Genomic DNA, 6,063 nt, shown 5'->3' on the forward strand with positions numbered 1-6,063 from the left:
CGACTTGATTTTATTTGTTTCGGAAGTAGTGAAGGAAGAAGGAAGCGTGAAGACAGAGGAGATTGTGACACCCTTTGTAGGGAATTTGCTGGAGTCAAGTTTTGGGGACAGAATGACACCAAACAATCATGCTTATTTAAGGGAGGTAATGACAGATAGTATTCTACAAGGGCTCTTCTAACAGTGGTCCAAAGGTTTTACTGCTGTGTCACAACGTCTAAGCTAGCAGAGAACTTGCATATTTGCCCTTGCTTGAGAAGATCTGTTACATTTTCCTTGCGAAGACGGCCGACAAATAGCCAGAAGTATTCTTAGTGCAACTTGGAACTTTTTTGTGTGTGTGTTACCACGAAGATGTTTAACTTGGGACGACGTTTATCGGACTCGTCAAGCGTCAACCAGAAATATAACGGCAGCAACGATGGCTCAGCTAGATCGGTGAACAGGCCGCGCGACACGCGATGGCGACAGTGCTTCCTAGTGTGCTGATCTTCTGGCTTGATGATGATGACGATGATGATGAACCTCTGTCATGGATCGCACCCACTAAGGGGGATACGCCAAAGATCGGGTGGCAGGAGGTAGCTAAAGGAACTTTTTATTTGAAAACGATACACGCAAAGAAAAGAAACACAAAAAGATGATGCAATAACTAGACTAGTATGCGAGCGAGCAGTGAGACAAATTTAAAAGTGAATATCCGACCTGTGGACGTGCAGGGACTGGCCCCTCGCGGATCTGTTGTTCCTGAGCCGCGCGGAGAAGCCGCACGACGCCACGTCGGTGCTAGCCGGTATCGAACACCTCGTGTATCCTGCATGTCTAAGCATTAGGGGGCCGTACGATTGCGATCACATCTGGTTGCTCAGGTTTACGGACGCCGAAGCACGCGACAAAGTCGTCAATGCGTCGTACCTCGAGTGCGCCGGTCATCCGGCTTTCTGCGTCGAGCCGCAGCCCGAACACTCGCTTCACCGCGGACGCTGCGTCGGTGGAGCTCTGGGTGCGTCGTCACCCTGTGTAACGAATTACTCGTAACGGCGACCATAGCTGGCAGTCTTTCTTTTTTTATGCGTTAGCATTAGGAGAGTTAAAGTGGGGAAAAAGTATGGGTGGGAAGCCGGTCATATGGTGGAGATGCACACAAACACACCCACACACACACACACACACACACACACATATGTATATATATATATATATATATATATATATATATATATATATATATATATATATATATATATATATATATATATATATATATATATATATATCATCAGCCTAGTTACACCCACTGCAGGGCAAAGGCCTCTCCCATACTTCTCCAACTACCCCGGTCATGTACTAATTGTGGCCATGTTGTCCCTGTAAATGTCCTAATGCCATCCGCCCACCTAACTTTCTGCCGCCCCCTGCTACGCTTCCCTTCCCTTGGAATCCAGTCCGTAACCCTCAATGACCATCGGTTATCTTCCCTCCTCATTACATGTCCGGCCATTGCCCATTTCTTTTTCTTGATTTCAACTAAGATGTCATTTACCCGCGTTTGTCGCCTCACCCAATCTGCTCTTTTCTTATCCCTTAACGTTACACCCATTATTCTTCTTTCCATAGCTCGTTGCGTCGTCCTCAATTTCAGCAGAACCCTTTTCGTAAGCCGCCAGGTTTCTGGCCCATATGTGAGTACTGGTAACACACAACTGTTATACACTTTCCTTTTGAGTGATAGTGGCAACCTGCTGTTCATGATTTGAGAATGCTTGCCAAACGCACCCCAGCCCATTCTTATTCTTCTGGTCATTCCAGTCTCATGATCCGGGTCCGTGGTCACTACCTGGCCTAAGTAGATGTATTCGCTACCTATCGTAAACTCCTGTTCTCTTCCGAGACTGTTAAACATTACTTTAGTTTTCTGCAGATTAATTTTCAGACCCACCTTTCTGCTTTGCCTCTCCAGGTCAGTGAGCATGCATTGCAATTGGTCTCCTGAGTTACTAAGCAAGGCAATATCATCAGCAAATCGCAAGTTGCTAAGGTATTCTCCATCAACTTTTATCCCTAATTCTTCCCACTCCAGGTCTCTGAATACCTCCTGTAAACATGCTCTGAATAGCATTAGAGAGATCGTATCTCCCTGGCTGACGCCTTTCTTTATTGGGATTTTGTTGCTTTCTTTGTGGAGGACTACGGTGGCTGTGGAGCCGCTATAGATATCTTCCAGTATTTTTACATATGGCTCATCTACACCCTGATTCCGTAATGCCTCCATGACTGCTGAGGTTTCGACTGAATCAAACGCTTTCTCGTAATCAATGAAAGCTATATATAAGGGTTGGTTATATTCTGCACATTTCTCTATCACTTGATTTATAGTGTGAATATGGTCTATTGTTGAGTAGCCTTTACGGAATCCTGCCTGGTCCTTTGGTTGACAGAAGTCTAAGGTGTTCCTGATTCTATTTGCGATTACTTTAGTAAATACTTTGTAGGCAACGGAAAGTAAGCTGATCGGTCTATAATTTTTCAAGTCTTTGGCGTCCCCTTTCTTATGGATTAGGATTATATTAGCGTTCTTCCAAGATTCCGGTACGCTCGAGGTTATGAGGCATTGCGTATACAGGGAGGCCAGTTTCTCTAGAACAATCTGACCACTATCCTTCAACAAATCTGCTGTTACCTGATCCTCTCCAGCTGCCTACCCCATTTGCATAGCTCCTAAGGCTTTCTTTACTTCTTCTGGCGTTACCTGTGGGATTTCAAATTCCTCTAGGCTATTATCTCTTGCACTATCGTCGTGGGTGCCACTGGTACTGTATAAATCTCTATTGAACTCCTCAGCCACTTGAACTATCTCATCCATATTAGTAACGATATTGCCGGCTTTGTCTCTTAACGCACACATCTGATTCTTGCCTATTCCTGGTTTCTTCTTCACTGTTTTTAGGCTTCCTCCGTTCCTGAGAGCCTGTTCAATTCTATCCATATTATAGTTCCTGATGTCCGCAGTCTTACGCTTGTCGATCAGCTTAGAAAGTTCTGCCAGTTCTATTCTAGCTGTAGGGTTAGAGGCTTTCATACACTGGCGTTTCTTGATCAGATCTTTCGTCTCCTGCGATAGCTTACTGGTTTCCTGTCTAACGGCGTTACCATCGACTTCTATTGCGCACTCCTTAATGATGCCCATGAGATTGTCGTTCATTGCTTCAACACTAAGGTCCTCTTCCTGAGTTAAAGACGAATATCTGTTCTGTAGCTTGATCCGGAATTCCTCTAGTTTCCCTCTTACCGCTAACTCATTGATTGGCTTCTTGTGTACCAGTTTCTTCCGTTCCCTCCTCAAGTCTAGGCTAATTCGAGTTCTTACCATCGTATGGTCACTGCAGCGTACCTTGCCGAGCACGTCTACATCTTGTATAATGCCAGGGTTCGCGCAGAGTATGAAGTCGATTTCATTTCTAGTCTCACCATTCGGGCTCCTCCCAGTCCACTTTCGGCTAACCCGCTTGCGGAAAAAGGTATTCATTATCCGCATATTATTCTGTTCTGCAAACTCTACTAATAACTCTCCTCTGCTATTTCTAGAGCCTATGCCATATTCCCCCACTGACTTGTCTCCAGCCTGCTTCTTGCCTACCCTGGCATTGAAGTCGCCCATCAGTATGGTGTATCTTGTTTTGACTTTACCCATCGCCGATTCCACGTCTTCATAAAAGCTTTCGACTTCCTGGTCATCATGACTGCATGCAGGGGCATAGACTTGTACCACCTTCAATTTGTACCTCTTATTAAGTTTCACAACAAGACCTGCCACCCTCTCGTTAATGCTATAGAATTCCTGTAATGTTACCAGCTATTTCCTTATTAATCAGGAATCCGACTCCTAGTTCTCGTCTCTCCGCTAAGCCCCGGTAGCACAGTACGTCCCCGCTTTTTAGCACTGTATATGCTTCTTTTGTCCTCCTAACCTCACTGAGCCCTATTATATCCCATTTACTACCCTCTAATTCCTCCAATAACACTGCTAGACTCGCCTCACTAGATAACGTTCTAACGTTAAACGTTGCCAGGTTCAGATTCCAATGGCGGCCTGTCCGGTATATATATATATATATATATATATATATATATATATATATATATATATATATATATATATATATATATATATATATATATATATATATATATATATATATATATATAGCGGTGTGCGAATAATGCCAGACGCAACTCTAATGAAATGGAATATCTAGTAGGTTTTGAATATGTTTTGCATAAGAACAGCCATTATCAAGATTGATATTAGATGATGTTCACAACCCAATATTCTTAAAGTTAGCAGGTTTCTGTCATTGCATATCACGTTATCAAGCATAGTTAATTTGAAAGCAGAAATGGAGCATAAGGAGCAAACATGTAGTTCCTTCGCATGCACAGGACTCCTCAGAAAGTGCGAATGATCACTGTACAGCCTGTAAAGTATGGCTGCCTAAGCGTGGTATCCATTGTCGTGCGTCCCCGTAGCCAGGTGGTCACGCCCGACCCCAGCCGGCGCCTCTAAATTCCAGAGCTGCTCTTCTCCTGCTCTTCTCCTGTTCTTCGAACGAGGCGCTTGGTGGATGAACGCCTCCGTAGTGAAGTTCTCCAAAGGAAGTTCACGGTTGGTTAGCGCTCTCCTCGCTGGTTCTCTGAAGGGCGCCCCCACCGCGGGTGGATCGACGCACCTGCAGCGGGCTGAAATAGCTGCAGGCCCACCCTAAAATCGGGACGGATTCTCTGTCCCTGTGCTCCTCGCTCACTGCCTCTGATGACACCCAGGTTATGCGAGCTTTGAAATCGTTAGCGCGCTCTCATTTAGCTTTCATTAGAATGGTTTAGGTACCAGGACATGAGGGCCTAATTCAAGGCGAACTTGCAAGTTTTTTGGTGAAAGCGTTTCTGAATGGTCCAGTCGTTGAAATCCTACCGGCATCTGCTTTCATCACACGGGCGACACGGGCGAGATTGCGGAGGCAAATGACGCTTCGTGAATTTGACGCCCCTTCTTGCAGAAGAGAAAAGGGCACCCTGCCGCACGTCTTGGCAGAGTGCACAGAACTAAAGACCCCACCCTCTCTCCTCCCCTTCCCACCAACACCCCCAATCCCCAACCCCTTGAGCGATGGGAGACCTTGTTATCCAGCCCCGCCCTACCGATTCAGCTCGCACTGACGGACTGGGGCCAGGAGCTGCTGGAAACATATGGGTCCCGTAACTAGGGAACCACCCCGTCTGGTGCCTGCGTGCGCCACCGATTTATTTCGGGCCCAGCAAATGTTGCTTCATCATCATCATTAACAAACTCTACAAATTTCCAGCACCTCTCGCATTATTGGGATAGGAAACTCTGTCAAACGCGAGCACTTGAAGTCGCAATCGCTAGACTACGCTGCCAGATTCCATTCCTAAATTTTTAGCTACACAGGGCTGGTCTGGCTCTTTCACCGAACTGTCTTTGTTACAATAGATACTTTCCTCATTCATCGTCAAAGATATTCTGAAGTGCGAAAAAGAACTTTAGAAACGCCGTTACCCCTTCCTGGATTAGATTTAAGTGCTCAAAATTTGCTCTCTTTGGGAGCCTCAACCTTTGCGTACAGCGACAGGAAGGTTGGCGATGCCATCCAGGATTTTATTGCACGGTCAGAAAGATTGCGACTATAAGATGCGAACTTAAGGTTTTGTTATATTTCCACGAAATCCATTATATTAGCTGTATTTTTGTTGTCATTTATTACTACATCCTATTAATATCGTAAGCTAGAATCTATCCTGTACTTCTCATATAGCTATTCACCAATTTTGTGTACAGTTATTTTACCATTCTTTTTTCTTATTGTTATATAGAACTACATGGTTCTTGGCCAATCCCCCATCGTGGTTATATGCCACTAACATTGATGCTCTACATCCATACTCTTACGTATCTTCTCTCTGATTATATGTGTCGGGTTGCCCGATTTTCTGGTAGCGTGGGATTGGAGGTTCCGGCAGGGTCTTCTTGAGACTCGCACATACACA

The sequence above is a fragment of the Dermacentor albipictus genome, chromosome 2 (assembly GCF_038994185.2).
Source record: "Dermacentor albipictus isolate Rhodes 1998 colony chromosome 2, USDA_Dalb.pri_finalv2, whole genome shotgun sequence".
Taxonomy (NCBI): domain Eukaryota; kingdom Metazoa; phylum Arthropoda; class Arachnida; order Ixodida; family Ixodidae; genus Dermacentor; species Dermacentor albipictus.